Consider the following 14,977-nt stretch of genomic DNA (forward strand, 5'->3'; position numbering starts at 1 on the left):
CCCTACGGAATCTATTACAAGAACCTGAGTTACCCTCACCAACAGGGGCGGGTTGCAACAGCACTCTGTTCAGAAACCTCTCCAGTGTTTAAAAGCTTATTAAATTAAATACAATGAAACAAACGGAAACCTGTTATGTCTTACTAATTAACAGGAAATATCAAAATTAAGTGCAGTAATTACTTGAAATTTTGTGATTGTTTATTTGCCTATTTCAAATTACTTTTGAGGAAATAAGTGCAACTGAAAGGCAGATTGCCTCCTGAGGAGGTAGCTCAGTTTAAATGCCAGTGACTCCATTCAAGATACAGAAAGAAGACACAGTGGCTTCACAAGAAAATGATAAGCATTTCTTTCTTCTATTTCTAACCAGCATTTGGAATAACATAATGGAAAAGATATTAAAAATTGTATTTGAAAACTTCAAAAGAACTGAAGAGTTGTACATGTAGCTTCTGAAGAGATTTACATTGAATGCTTCCATCTTTTTCAATTCCCTTGAATACTTGTGACTCTCTCTAAAACAATTTTATCACTAGAGGCATAGGCAGAAATCCTTCTAAGGTGCCATGCATTTGAAGTCTTAAAAGGAGATGATTTGGAGCTGTTTCCCAAACCTGATTTCAATCACAGTAGTATTAGAACATGATTTCCACTATTTTGGCAGTAGTTAAAATACTGATAAAATAGTTCAATATAGACAGTTATGAAAGCATTATCATATAATCTTGTATATCTCTTAATAGTTGAGCACAGAGAGTAGCATGGAGTATATAGATGAGAATGACATGAAACAGAGACTGTGACATTGAGTTGTCAGTAGGTATTATCAAATTATCTTTTAACTCTATAATTGAGAAACTCAGCCCCTTTGGTCTTCCATTTTATGGGTACTAACTGATTTGCAGTGTTACCAAGTGATTTGGGGAAACATGTAATGTAAATACACTAGACAGTACACATATAAAAAAAAAAGTGTATGTCTAGTATTAAAAATCTTTCCACAAAGAGGTCATCAAGAAAAAGAAAAGTATACAAAAATTTCAGGCCAGCACAAAGAACTGAAATTCTAATGATTTTTTTGCACCATTTATAGAAACCTCGGAAAAAATTAAGCACAGCAGGGATCTGTGTTGTCTTTAGTTGCAAGACCAGGATACCACACGGTAGCAGTAATTCCATGAGCTTTGAAGTGACCACACTGTTACAGAAAAATACCATCTGGTATTTTCCTCTGTTTCTCCATAAATGACATTTATACGCTGGAGCTGCTCTAATCACCTATTCTCAAAAAGTGAAAACACTACGCAGATGTAGGTCAAAAAGGAATTGTTTATATGGCATAGACTTCAGACAAGTCAATTAGACTTGTAAAGTTATTTTCCCCTACTAATAGTATAGTAATACTGTGAAGTAAAAAAAGCACGGGATAAAAAAAAAATAATCACAAACAGAACAAACAAACAAACACAAGACTCCACCGTGAACCAGAACCTGGAAGCAGTATATCTAGAAAAAGGTACAAGATTAATTCCTGGAGTCATAACCTGGAGATCTCAAAACATCAGATATTGCTTAGAGAATCTTCTGACCCACAAGATACATGCCACTAAAGATGAAGCTTTTACAAGGGACTAAAAAAGGAAATTGTAAATTTTAAATTCCTCACCTGGATATGCATTTTATAATGCCAAAAGCTGAGATTCATATTTGTAAGCCATACTTCTGTTCCTATTATCAACAATTGCAGTATTGGTAAGGGTTACATTTCTTTTTTAAGAAAAGTAGTGTTCTGTAGCTGCTGTATTATTCACACCAACAGCACTAGTTCTGTTAAATTTACCTAGAATAAAACAGAACAGGGATAAGTACTTGGCTGACAGTGAGAAGACCTAAGTTTTGGTCATCAGTGTGATGACCAGGTGGTGTTAGACAAGGTCACGCATATTCCTTTTTACTCTTTTCAAATATTAAAACTGTCCTATGGATATTTCTCTGAATAAGGAATCAAATATATGAAAGAACCTAAAAATACACTATGCCATAAAGTTACAAGTTATTACAAATTGTTGCGAATATTACAAATGCCATAAAGGAAACTTAAGAAAGAAAATGCAGACATTTTTTTTTCTGCACAATTAAATCACTTACATTTTTATCTATAGACATAACAAGACCTTTGAATATCATCCAGACTAAGTGATGAATGACTGAGGTTTTCAACTGCTGCAGTGCCCACTTAGCTTAAACAATTTCTCCTTCTCTACCCCCTCAGAATCTTCTGAGGTTTTTTCTCCTGACTTACACAGTTTTCCCATTACTCTCTAGATGCCGTAAGGCATTATAGCTAAAGTTTTAGAAAGGGGAAGTCTCACCAGATAACTGGCAATTGCTGCTGCTAAAAGTGGCAGTCATTCCCCCAACCCATTCTCTGTTAAACTGGCTCAACCACCTCATGAAATTTCACCTTAAAAGGACAATTAATCCTTTGACCCAATAAAGTTGAGCCCTTAATCCATACCATATCACTTTAGGAACTCAATTACATTGAACTGTTCAATGAACTGTGATCCTAGTCTTTCTTCATTATAACTCCTTTTCAGTTAATTTATGGTGAAATATTTGGACAGATTGTTACAATTATCTACCTTCTACTATCAGGAGCTCTTCCTGCCTCTCTATGAATGATTCCTTACATTCATAGTTATTTACACAGCAAATTTTACCTGTATGCTAGCAAAAGCTATCCTTCAACTTTCTTTTTTTAAAAATTCTGCTTGTAATTGTAACAAAATCACTTGCTTTTATTTTTACCCTGGTTTTACTTTCAATGCTGAGAATTATTTCTTGAGGTAGTAGGCTATGTAAACTTAAGCTAAGTTTTAAGCAGCAGTAAGAAGTAAGAAATTTACTCCACAATAAAGCTAATATCTTCCTAGGAGTCACTGAAACCAAAACAATTTTTTACTGGGACTAGAACAAAAGAAAACCAAAAAATCCCCCCCCTCCAAAAAAAACAAACCAAAAAACCACCAAAAACCAAATCAAAACAAAACCAAAAAACCAAACCAAACACACAAAAAAAAAAAAAAAAAAAAAAAAAAAAAAAAAAAAAACCAACAAGACAACAAAAAAATCCCCCACAATCAAACAAACAAACTCCACCAAACTGGAAGAATGAATGATTTCATCCTGTCTTAGCCCACATGTAGATCTCTTCATCAATGATGCATTAATTTATTTACCACAATACCATTGAGTCTTCTGGCCATTTCACCTCACTTGAATGAAAGTCTCAACACCTGTGCGTCTCAGTCTTGGAGGTGTCTTGTTTCACTGCATTTTCAGTGGTAGCCAAAAGACAGTGGAGTACATATAACAAAGTAGCATTCTTTACAGACACCTCTCTGAACTATTCTTGAATACTGAAGAACAAGTAACTTAGTTGTCCTGGCTCCCATTGTTCTAAGGAGAACTGTTGCTAAATCTTTTCATATGGGATAAGTCAGACCTGTTTAGTGAATAACTACTGCCATCTACTTACCTTTTCTATGGTCACTTTGAGACTTTTCGTGTTATTGAGATCACATTAAGCTGCTCTGCACTGAAGACATTGATGGGGAATTCTTTTTTTCTTTTCTTATATGATCTTGGCATGAGATTTTTATAATAGGTAAATCTGTATTAATCCTTTCTGTGGATAATGACAAGGCAGGGTGAGCAATTCTAATAAACTCTACCAGAGCAGCAATGCTTTTATACCATTAAGCATCTTGTTTCAGCAATTTGTGTCAAACCAGGTCTGAGTTTCTCACTTGAATAAATAACTAAAGGAAAGACACAAGACAGAAATGTAGAATAATTGATAATTTTCTCAGTGGAGAGAAGTAACCTTTGGAAAATTGAGAGGGTCTATGTGGTTCGGCATACTTATTAATGATAATCATTAATTGAATCACTAGAAATGAGAGTGAATAGTATGTTCAAAAATTAGCCAATGATGCAAAGTTATTCAAGTTGGTCAAGACAAAGTATATTGATTTTTAACAAGCAAGAAAACAAAATAAATATTTAAATAGCTTCAAATCACTTTTGAAGGTTATTGATAAGAGACAATTTTATGTTCTCAAAGAAATACAGAATCTAGTCACTTCCATTAAAACACAATACAGTCAGAACCTTACATTTCTGAATTTAGATCCAAGCTATCATTTCATTTTTCCATTCCAAACTACCTTTTAGGATGCAGTGGTGTGGCCCTGTATACTAAGGAGTGCTTTAATTGTTTAGGGCTAATGATGGTGATGATAGGGGTTGAGTATTTATAGACCAACAAGGCAGACATCCTGGTGGGAATCTTTTACAGACAATTTATGACCTTTGGAAGAAGAGGTGGGCATCTTCAAAGGACTGCAAGTATCTTGTGAGGTTATTCAGAGAGCAAATTAGAAGGGGAAAACCCCAAATAGGACTTAATGTGGTTACTGCCATATAAGACAATAAAAATGGTCCTATAAATACATTAGCAACGAAAGGAGAATCTCCACCCATTATTGGATTCGGAGGGAAACACAGTGACAAAGATAAGGTACTTAATGCCTTATTTACATCAGATTTAACAGCAATACCAGTTGCTCTCTAGGTACCCCTTTTTTCCAGCTACTTCTGCTGGATGTGTCTTGGCTTTCCCACAGCTTAAAAGAAAGCATGATGCAAAAGGATTGAGAAATTTAAAGTGGCCAAAACAGGAGAAAACATAATTGTGAGAAGTCCGTATGTAGCAAAGCAAAATGGTGATTAAATCACATAACCAATGCAAACCATTCATGAAGTTTCGGTATGGAAGAAAGAAGCTATCATGTTCAGTGTATGTGTGTCACATTGCTTGAGTCAAAATGATGAATTGTAGGAATGCTGAAACTATGAGAATATAGTGTCTGGGAGAAAACTCTTTCCCTAGCTGTGTGTATTTCATTCATTTTCTTCTTCACTCCATTTGCTCTGCTGTCTCATGTCTGAGATGTATCAAAGCGGTAGAGAATCAGTCATGGCCGAGGTCATGAGAAGCTTTTGAATACCAGGCACAAAAAAAAGCACAGGGGAATGAGCTTCTTCATGAACCACCTGATCTGGAACTAGTAAGTGTTGCCGGCAATGCGACTTGACCGGACCAGCTGGGTGGCAATTGAATAGGGACGGGTACAACAAAGGTTGTCCAAAAAACAATTTTAATAAAGGAGCCAACAAAATAATAAACCGTACACTGTATGGGACAATCTTCAAACACCTGACTATAGGGTAAACAAAACAATATATAACCTTTATAACAGAATTGTGAACCAATGAAAAACTACATTATCATATATGTAAAATGTTGCCAACCAATCATTAACAAGAACTCAAAACATTACCTTATATGGATCAACTACATTAACATAACCACTCCCATAATCTCCATAATCTAACCAGATGTTTCCCTTCCTAGCATCCTGTCTCCCATGGCCTTAGATCGATGCCCACTTCATTGTCAACCAGGGCCAACCACTCCCGGTCCCCAGTCGCCCAACTCCCACAATTAAGCATGCTGACTAGCTATGGTCTGTTTACTACAAAGGGGTTCTTGTTCTAGAGACATCCCTTCCCAAAGCAGAATATAGTTACAGTGTATGACCTAGACGTGCATATTACTCTGCTTGCAGTGACATTTATTTCCATCTGTTGTTTTATTATTCACTGCTTCAACTGTGTTAGCATAAGTTGTTTGTGGACTATTAAGCAGGACAAAACTGAGTAAGAGAAACACTATTACCTAGCTTAGCTGGGTTTATGAGGAGGCAGCAGCATGATTTGGAGATTATACTCATGTTCAGATCCTAGTGTGCTGTTCTAAATTCTCACAGAAAAACAGTCATAGATAAATCTTACAGGTTTCAGAAGCAAGGGAGAAGTCAATAACGAGGAAACGACATCTGAAATGGCACATTCTCAAGACCTGCAGATTCTGAAGTGTATTCTAAAATCAAGTGATGTTGCCTTCCCATGCAATCTGTGAATAATTTTTGACACACATTGAATCTATTTATATGCAAAGATCTTGTGAAGGAGAGAGGATTGTTTGTACTGAAGTACCTCAATATATGTATTGCTGAAAACATACAGTATGCAATAGCAACAAAACAGGGAAGTATCTCTAAATAAAACAGTAGAATTGCTGTCTAATAAATTTGATTTTGAAAGGCATTAATGTTCTTATATTCTATTATTATTTTGAATTACAGTGTATATATTGTCAGAAATGGGTACTTCAAAAGTACAATTTCAGTAGTATTAGATTATCTTTCATAAAATTCACTGGCAAAACCTTAATACTTTTTATGGTAGTAGTAGTATAACAACAGCTCTGAGATAAATCCTATTTTCTGAACCATTCTCTCTTTTATTCCTTTTGTTAATATTGCTTCTTTGTTTTCCCTTGGCTTATATTGAAGCACTCACTGATGAGCTATATTAATTTTATTTAGAAGTCTCACAGTTAATTTATCAAAGAAAATGGTCCAGGAATCATAGCAGGTAGGAATTGAAGAACTTGTTTTGTCCTTAACTGTGCCTGAAGACAGAAATCAACTTGACAGATCTACAAGCAATCACTTCTTGAAGGTTTCCAAAGTGGAAAATACAAACTTTATAGGCAATTTATTTCAGTTCTTTATTATCTTCATCCTCAGCAAGTTTCCAATTATATGTAGTAGAAAACTTCCTTGCTGAAATCTGAACTGTATAATTCTTGCCTGATCTTACTTCACTATGATGAACAGTTCCCTTCAATTTTCCTGTTGCCTTTTACGTATTTGAAAACAACAGTGTTCTCTGAAAGCCTTTTTTCTCTTCCCTTTATGTTAGATAAGCCCAGTTGACTTAGTTCTTCCTTCTAGGAAGAACTCTAATAATTTTTCTCATATTTCACTGAAATGTTTTCCCTTTTTCAGGTGTAGTCTATTGTTGTAGTATATTCTGTATCTCCAGCCAGGTTGGACAGAGGTTATATGTCTCATCATATGTAATTCATGTGATTTCTAATTTTGTGGAATAGATTCTAAAATACTGTGCATACAATGGGTCTACCCATGCTCAAAGTAATCCTACACACTCTCAGTGACTGAATGGCACTGATAAAACTATAAAGATCCTCTTACATCAAAACTGAGATATCACATGGTTCACAAAGAAATTCCAGTTACAGTGGTTTACATATCAATATATTGGTGATTGTCACCTTGATCTGCAGTTTACAGGTACAATTGTGATTCTTGTAGTAAATAGAAGTGCAAATACTAGCAGTCTGACATTTATATTTATGGACTTACAAATAATTGTAAGTGTCCTACTATTAAACAAATACAAAACAGAAATAGAAGGTAATATGAAGCTGTGCAGGCTCCTCTTCTGCTACTATGGAAACCACAGTGGTCCTCAAAACAGGCAAGGTGCTTCACCCTCCAGTCAGATAACATTTAAAATTTTGTTTGGTTTTTAATAGCTGGATAATGGAAATTCAACCCTCAAACAAAATTAGGTTCACCTGTGCTCTAAAGTATATGAAATACAGAAGAAATTTGCATACATAAAAATGATGATTTCTAAAAAGGGAAAAAATAAATGGCATCTGAATGATAAGGCTTTTAAATTTAACTTATTGGTTTAAATTAGTTGGAGAAAAGAGATTTTATTTCACCAGTTACTCATCATCATGGAATTTCTCCCTGATATATCTTTCAAGTTTGTTTCACTCCATTTGTTTTAGAACAGGAACATTTTAGACTTAGACATTAAAAAAACCCATCCCTAAGAGATCACGGTGAATTTTGAATAAAATCTTGCAGAAATACCTGGCTGTTATTCTGAAACTGAAATGCAAGTGTCCTCTGTCTTTGGCTAGATCAAACTTCAAATTTCCTCCCACTATGGTAGAGGGATTCAGATTCAATGCCATTTGATATAATTCTAAACCATATAATCAACTTATCCAAAATACTTACCAGATAATTCATAAACTTCTTTTAAAACTCCCCAAAAACATTGCATCCAATTAGAACATATTTAATGAGCTACACACCTATTCAATTTTAAGGGATTAAAAACATAATTCTTTTAGGTCTTGATTGGTAATAGTCATGGGTTAACATAGCTTGGTTTTTAAAGAAGAAACAGTTCCCTGGAAGGATCTGTTAATTTCCTGTGGAAAGGACAGGGACCTATCAGAGGCCAATTTTTAGATACTGACATATTGTTTAACCACTGAGGAAGCTGGATGCAACTTTGGGAATACACATGTAAAGCTGAGACTGCGTCCAAGCCTGCCCTTTCCCTTCCGACCAGAGGTGCAGGTAAAAACCAGCCCCTGCAGCCTCTCCGTGGAGCATCCCAGGCCGGCCAGGCCCATCGCTCCTCCCTGTTGGGGGGAGCCGGCCCTGGCCTGGCTGTGCCCTCAGGCTCTGCCGCTGCCACAGCCCTGGTGGGGCTGGGCCAGGGCTGCAGCTCCCAGAGGGGAAGGGGAAGCCGTGGCTGTTAACATCCAGCCAACCGTAAGGCCCGCCCCATGCCGCCAGCCAGGCTGAGGGAGATGTCCCCTGGGCCCCAGGAGCAGCTCCAAGCCGGGCCCGCCCCATGAGATTGGGGGGGGAGCCCAGCCACATGAGAGGTCCTGGCCACCCTTCCTGAGCTCCCCTCATCCCGGCAGCTTTCTTGGAAATCCTAGCAGCTGCCACCCAGCAGAGATCACATTACCACTTCAGGCCCTGGGCAAGATAGTAACTCCTTCATTGCACAGATGAAACTCGCAGAACACTCTCTAGAGTGTGAGAAAAGTGTCAGAGTGGGAGACATTTAAAGAGACAGTATGAAGATACCAGGGTTGGTGAAAGAGAAGTTGTATCTTAAGTGATGAGGAGATAAAGAAGATGCCTTGGCATTTTAGGCTGAAAGTCTTTTGTGAGCCATGGTAACAGACTGTAATATGCTAGAGTATTCCTTTAAACTGTGGACAATATGGACTGGGGAGATGGATTGTGCAAAAGTATCTGTAATTGACTGAGCAAATATTGAATTAGTAGCTGTGATCCTGTGATCCCATGAGATGTTTGAACAGAGAGAGATGAGATAAGAAGCCCTCTGCACCAGTGAAGAAGTGAAAAGAGATCCATGTACCAAGAAATGAAGAAAATCCTTTGAATTTGAACAGACCATTTTAAAATGACACCCCAGTTATGTCCATGACCCACATGCAGCTCAGGAAAGATGCCAATGGGAGAGACTTCACAAAAGCAGGTTCCTGGGTGGCTGTTTTTTGTGACAGTTAAGACCCACAAGAGAACTGTTCTACGTTGTCAGTGGGGAAATTCTGTGGCACACTAAAGAGACTTCCCTCTCCAAATGAACTGATGAGAGAGTATTTTATGGGTGGTAACTGACTAAGAGTTCTGAGTTTTGTCTCATTACATTGTTTGTGGGAAAATAAACACTTGTGGGGGAGGAGGAGTAATGTTTTGAAAGTTTCATTTTGATTCTCATTTTCTTCTTTTAGTGTGTGTAAATAAACCTATCTTTATACCCTTTCACTTTGAGCCTGCTTAACTTTTCTCCTAATCCTATCTCACAGCAGAAAAGACACTTAAACCACTACAAAATGATACACTGGCTGGGAAATCAAAATCAGCGAACATGAAACCCCTACACAATTGGTATTTCTCCCCAGTTACGAACCTAAAACAGCACAATAACCAAAAAACAATTTATGAAATTCCTTTTCTAAATTTTCAAACCTCTGCCTCATTATCCTAAAATACAAATCTTATTCTGGACTACACAAGCTTTTGATTTATTTCAGACACAGAAGAGAGAGTTTTGTTTGGCTTGGACTATTCATGCTATCCTTTAGCCACTGGCCTGAGACTTTGCCTTTACAGCCAACTTCAATCTACAAAGCCTTACTGCCACCAATCTTTGGGTGAAGTTGATTGAAATTTCATACAGCCACCACTGGTGAGAAACAGCAAGTGGAGGAAAAAAGCTGATCAGTAAGAAATATTGAAACATTTCAAGGAGAACTATTTTTCCAGAAATGACACCACAGATGTGAGCACACTAAAAAAAACCCAAGGCTATTAATTGATAAAGATGGTTTCGCCTTTCAGAGAGATGCTGTTTTGTTTACTATATAATTTCATGCCCAAGGAAAAATCACAGTGAAAGAAACTGCCAAAGATACTAATTAAATATTGTCAAGCCTAAGACAGAATTTTTTTGAAGCTATCTCAGGACACAGCTAGCAAAATACAGACAAAATCCAAGGGATCAGAATTTACAAAGCTGAAGAATGTCCAAGACAACAAAATAATACAATTTAAAAAAAAAAATCAGCCAGATGTAGAACTTAAGAGAACAGATGTTGGATATTTACCTTAAATCACACATTTAATATTCAACATTTTATAGTGTATTTATAACAGCAATAAGCCATTATAATGTGCTTATTGTGGCACTTAGGAAATTCTTGGGCTTGTTGAAATTATTTAGTCCTCAATCCTAGCATTTATAAATAACCTATGTAAGCTCACAGTTTATAAAGTATATTCCAGTGTGCTTTTTTCATAAAGTAATGCATAATTGAGCAGAAAGGAAATAAGCATTATGGAAACCAGTTAATATAACAGCCAAAGATTATAACTTATGGACAAGAAAAGGTTTGTTTTGATAAATTTTTGAAAGGGAGTAGAAGCAGCAGGAATATATGAGCCTTCAAATTCCAGTTGCTATAGCAACTGGTGGTATTTTTAGCCATCATAACAACTTTAACAATTGTAGAGAATATCAGTGCTGCTCTCTCCAAATATCAGTGCTGATCTTTCTCTGTTTTTCCAAATAGAAGCCCATATGCTGCTGAAGCACAGAAAATTCTAAATAGTGTTTTGCACAAACAAAATAACTTGCATGACATTTTTCCAGCTTTGCCTCCCCTTGCAGGGAAAAAATGAAAAAAAGAGGCCAGAATCATTTGGCCTTTTAATACAATTATAGAAAAAATAGGATTAAGTGTTAAAACTTTATGGAATTCACTCCATTTTGAACCAGTTACGCATTTAATTTTTTTTCTTCTTCTGTAGGTATTGGTGGTCACATTTTTTCAAATTCTATGTCGTTTTAGGACACATGTGCCTCATTCCCTATAGTTTCCTCCCTATTATACAGTTCACAATAATTTTCTAAGTCCAAATTTCTTTTACACAAAAAAATCACTTTGAAGAAAGCAATTCAAACCATAAACCAAAATTCCCAAATTATTTTCTTGCTATAGGTCGCACAGGGGACACTCTTCATTCTTAGTGGAAAACTTTATGGAAGATTATTTTTAGATTTGTTTCAACTTACTTCCTATTTCTAGTCCTTCCAGTGGGCCTGATTATGGCTGAAATCCTGATTCCAAACACCTGCAGAGTAGAGCAAAACAGTTGCTTATAGGCATCTATTACTTCCATATTTATAAAATGTATGTTATGGCTTTTGATTAAGGGTACAATTTATTTGTCCTTAACCAGATGCACACAGCCCAGGAGTCACAGCCAGGACAGTATAAGAGTAGATAGAATCCAACCAGTCCTGATGCCAGCAATAAAAACCCCGGAAATGAACCATGATAATGTAGAAAGTACAGTTTCTTTCTTCCATAAATCCCAACTTACAGCCAAGGCAATGATCATGAGCATAATTACACACCACCTAAACCTTAACCACAGTTTAAAAGAAAAGGAAACAAAAGCTAGGCTGTTGCTTTGCTTTACTAGGGTGATGCTTTTTCCTTTAAACATGAACACACACTTATCCAAAATAACGTCCTCTGAAACACAGTTAGGCTGCCCCAGCTAAATTCCAAGAACACAAAGGACAGAGCTGAAGGGCACCGAGGACATGCAGGGGCTTGCTGTAAGAGCACTTGTTGTAGTGGAAATAACTAGAGCCAATAGGTGTGTCTTGCCAAACTTTATGTTGGCCTGTAATGCTTCCGCAGATGATGCCACAGAAAGCAAAGTGCATTATAAGACTTGCATATATTTACTATGACCACAGAAAATTACAAGGTGAAACTGTGTACAAAATAAGATTTCTTTGTGGTATGTGGTTTGTTTTTTAAGATCTAAAATCGTATTGACCTAAAAACCAATATATAATTTACATCCAATTTTAAAAACAGCCATAGATATTTGTCTTCTGAAATAATCTGAATAAATCACAGAGGCTTTTGTCCTCAATTAAAATGAAAAATTCAACACTTTCAAAATGTTTATTAATAAAATTCCAGGACAAAACAAAGGCAACAAAGGGTGACTATACTTTGAATGTCATCCATGTGCCCCCACAGTTCTCAATTTTTTTTTTTTAAAGCCTTCTCGGCTTAAAAAAGCCCAGCCCAATTATGCAGATAATGCATAACCCAGACTGAGATTATGCATTAACCTGCTGTTGTATGTGGTCATTTTACACTAAAAGATACTGTGAATAGAGATTTAGAGTCTTTAGTATCTGGTAGTTTATTTTTATATGGGTGCATGGACTGCAACCGAGCCTGCAGCCAGCAACTTCTTGCAATATCTGGTCAGCAGCCAAAGTGAATTCGCATCACCCACAACCAATAAGGCATTGTGCCTAAATTACCTTGGTGTCACGGTGCTGCCAAGCATAGCAATCTGCTTTGTTGCAGAAACCCAGGAGTAAAACCCCACCAAAGGCAGTCAGATCATCCACATGTGCAAGATCTATCCCTTGACTGGGACTCCAATTCCTTGCCTGGTCAAGCCCTTGGCTGCAGGAGGTCACCAGGCTCAACATCTTTCAGCTTTAAGCAAAAGCTGCACTTTGCCTTTTAAATGTTTGGCAAATGTAGGTCTGCTATTAGTTTTTGCTAACACAAAACTGTTTCCTGACTTTTCACATAGATTAGACTGAACTATTTTAAAAAGCTATTTTTGACACAAGAAAATACAACAAAAAGAGGCTATTGAGAAATATATTCAAAGACCCAGTCAGCCAAACTAATCTGTGAAGCTCAGTGAACAACATCATACAATAGTCATTTACTGAATTTAAAATTAATTCACTTTGTCCTGGATGAATCTCCTCTGTTTAATATTTTAAACAAAATGCTTATCAAGTTTTACCTTTTGGAAGCAATAATTAAAATTTGAAGAACAGTTTAGGGTTTTTTTATGTTTTGCCTCCTGCATTGAGCCACTCCATCTCCTTCACAATAAGTACTGCCTCTTGGATGAATCCTCACATTTGGAAGCAAACTCTAACCCAGATGGATCTATCTACATGAATAAGGCAGGTTTGTCAGGAAGATACTTGCACATAGTGGTAAAAGTCCTTTTTGAAGTCATCAGGTATCCAGAGAGCAGGAATATCATATGATTTAGGCAAGAAGTCAGAACTACCAAGCATAATAAGGATTGCAAACAGTCAATATTTAATTTGCATAGCAAGCTGTTTGCAGTCACATTTATGTGAAGAAAGAAAATTCTTCGCCAAAAATACATACTCAGTTTATTTTAACTATAAGGGCATCTGAGAAAGTAATAATTCACATTTTTGAAGAAAAAATATTTCTCAACCCCAAATATATCAAATTTTCTATTTGTTAAAAGATCTACACAAATTACTTGATTTTGTTTGTGGCTTTCCTTTTTTTAAGTAGGACAACTGCTTTTTCAGACCAGAAACTTTACTTTCCAGGACTAGTTTGTGTCCAAATCATGTAACTTCAAAATTTTAATCAAAGGTCAGTATCAATGGTTTTGTGCCAGAGGACAAATAACAGTTCATGTCAATACCACCTTGAAACATAGGCAGTTTTTAAAATCTTCAAGTCAGGACCTGGGTTCTAGCCTCACTGACTACTTCTATTTTTGAGGTTTCTTCTTTGCCATGTGTTTGGAAACAGTATTTATACAAGATGTTTATAACTTTAAGCTTGCTAAATAGATGCCAATCACAGAGAATCAAAGATGAAACACTACAGTGATTTGCACGTGCTGTTAGCTTGTTGAAAGACACAATAAAATTGTCCCTAGTAAGTCTGCCAATGAGTGGTGAGATCTGATGCTCCCAGTCAGAAGTATCTCCATTTTTTTTGCAGAAGGTGTTGATCTACTTATTTAGGAGAAATATAAGCCATCCCAGCCAAACATGAAATGCATCTCTTCAAGGAAACACAACATCACAGCACAAAAACATTCTGCTTTTATGTCTTATCTTTTTAGCTCAGTCATATTTAAAGATCTCTTCAAGACAGATTAGAAAAACAGATATAGCAGAAAGGATTTTGAAGACAAGACAATAATCCTTAGCATTAAAAAGAAAGAAAATCTATAAATGTAAAGGTTCCAAAACAAAACTCTATGAAGAAAAAAACCTCCTAATTTCCATACATGCCCGCTTTTTGTTCTTTTTTAAGAGAATAAATAGAAGTTCTGTCTGTTACAGAAAAAATATTCACAGCTGATTGCCAAACTGACATTTATCAGAGCAGCATGAATCAAAGCAGCTTGTTTTTTCTTGCTTTTGCTGAATTTTGGTGAAGGGTTTATTTTTCCTTTAGTTGTCATGGAAATATATACAGACCAAATTAAAGAAGATAAAGTACTGCTGACAAAAAAATAAACTTGTTCCTACTCAGGCTGTGCTGACTAATGCTTTCTGAGATACTTAGGAAACCGTGGTATTCATACATCATTTGATACTAATTGAAAGTACATTTTATGACACTAAAGCTTTATACAGTCAATTGTCTAGCTACTATGGAAATGTTTATTAGTTTTCCCAGAATTTAACAAGGCACTTTATATTTTAGCATTTTTAAACATTTGCAATGACAGCAAAAGAGAATAAAGAGAGAAAAAGGGGCAAAAAGAAACAAAGACTAGGAGGA

The sequence above is a fragment of the Chamaea fasciata genome, unplaced genomic scaffold (genome assembly GCF_029207755.1).
Source record: "Chamaea fasciata isolate MVZ Bird 193981 ecotype frontalis unplaced genomic scaffold, bChaFas1.0.hap1 SCAF_6, whole genome shotgun sequence".
NCBI lineage: Eukaryota > Metazoa > Chordata > Aves > Passeriformes > Sylviidae > Chamaea > Chamaea fasciata.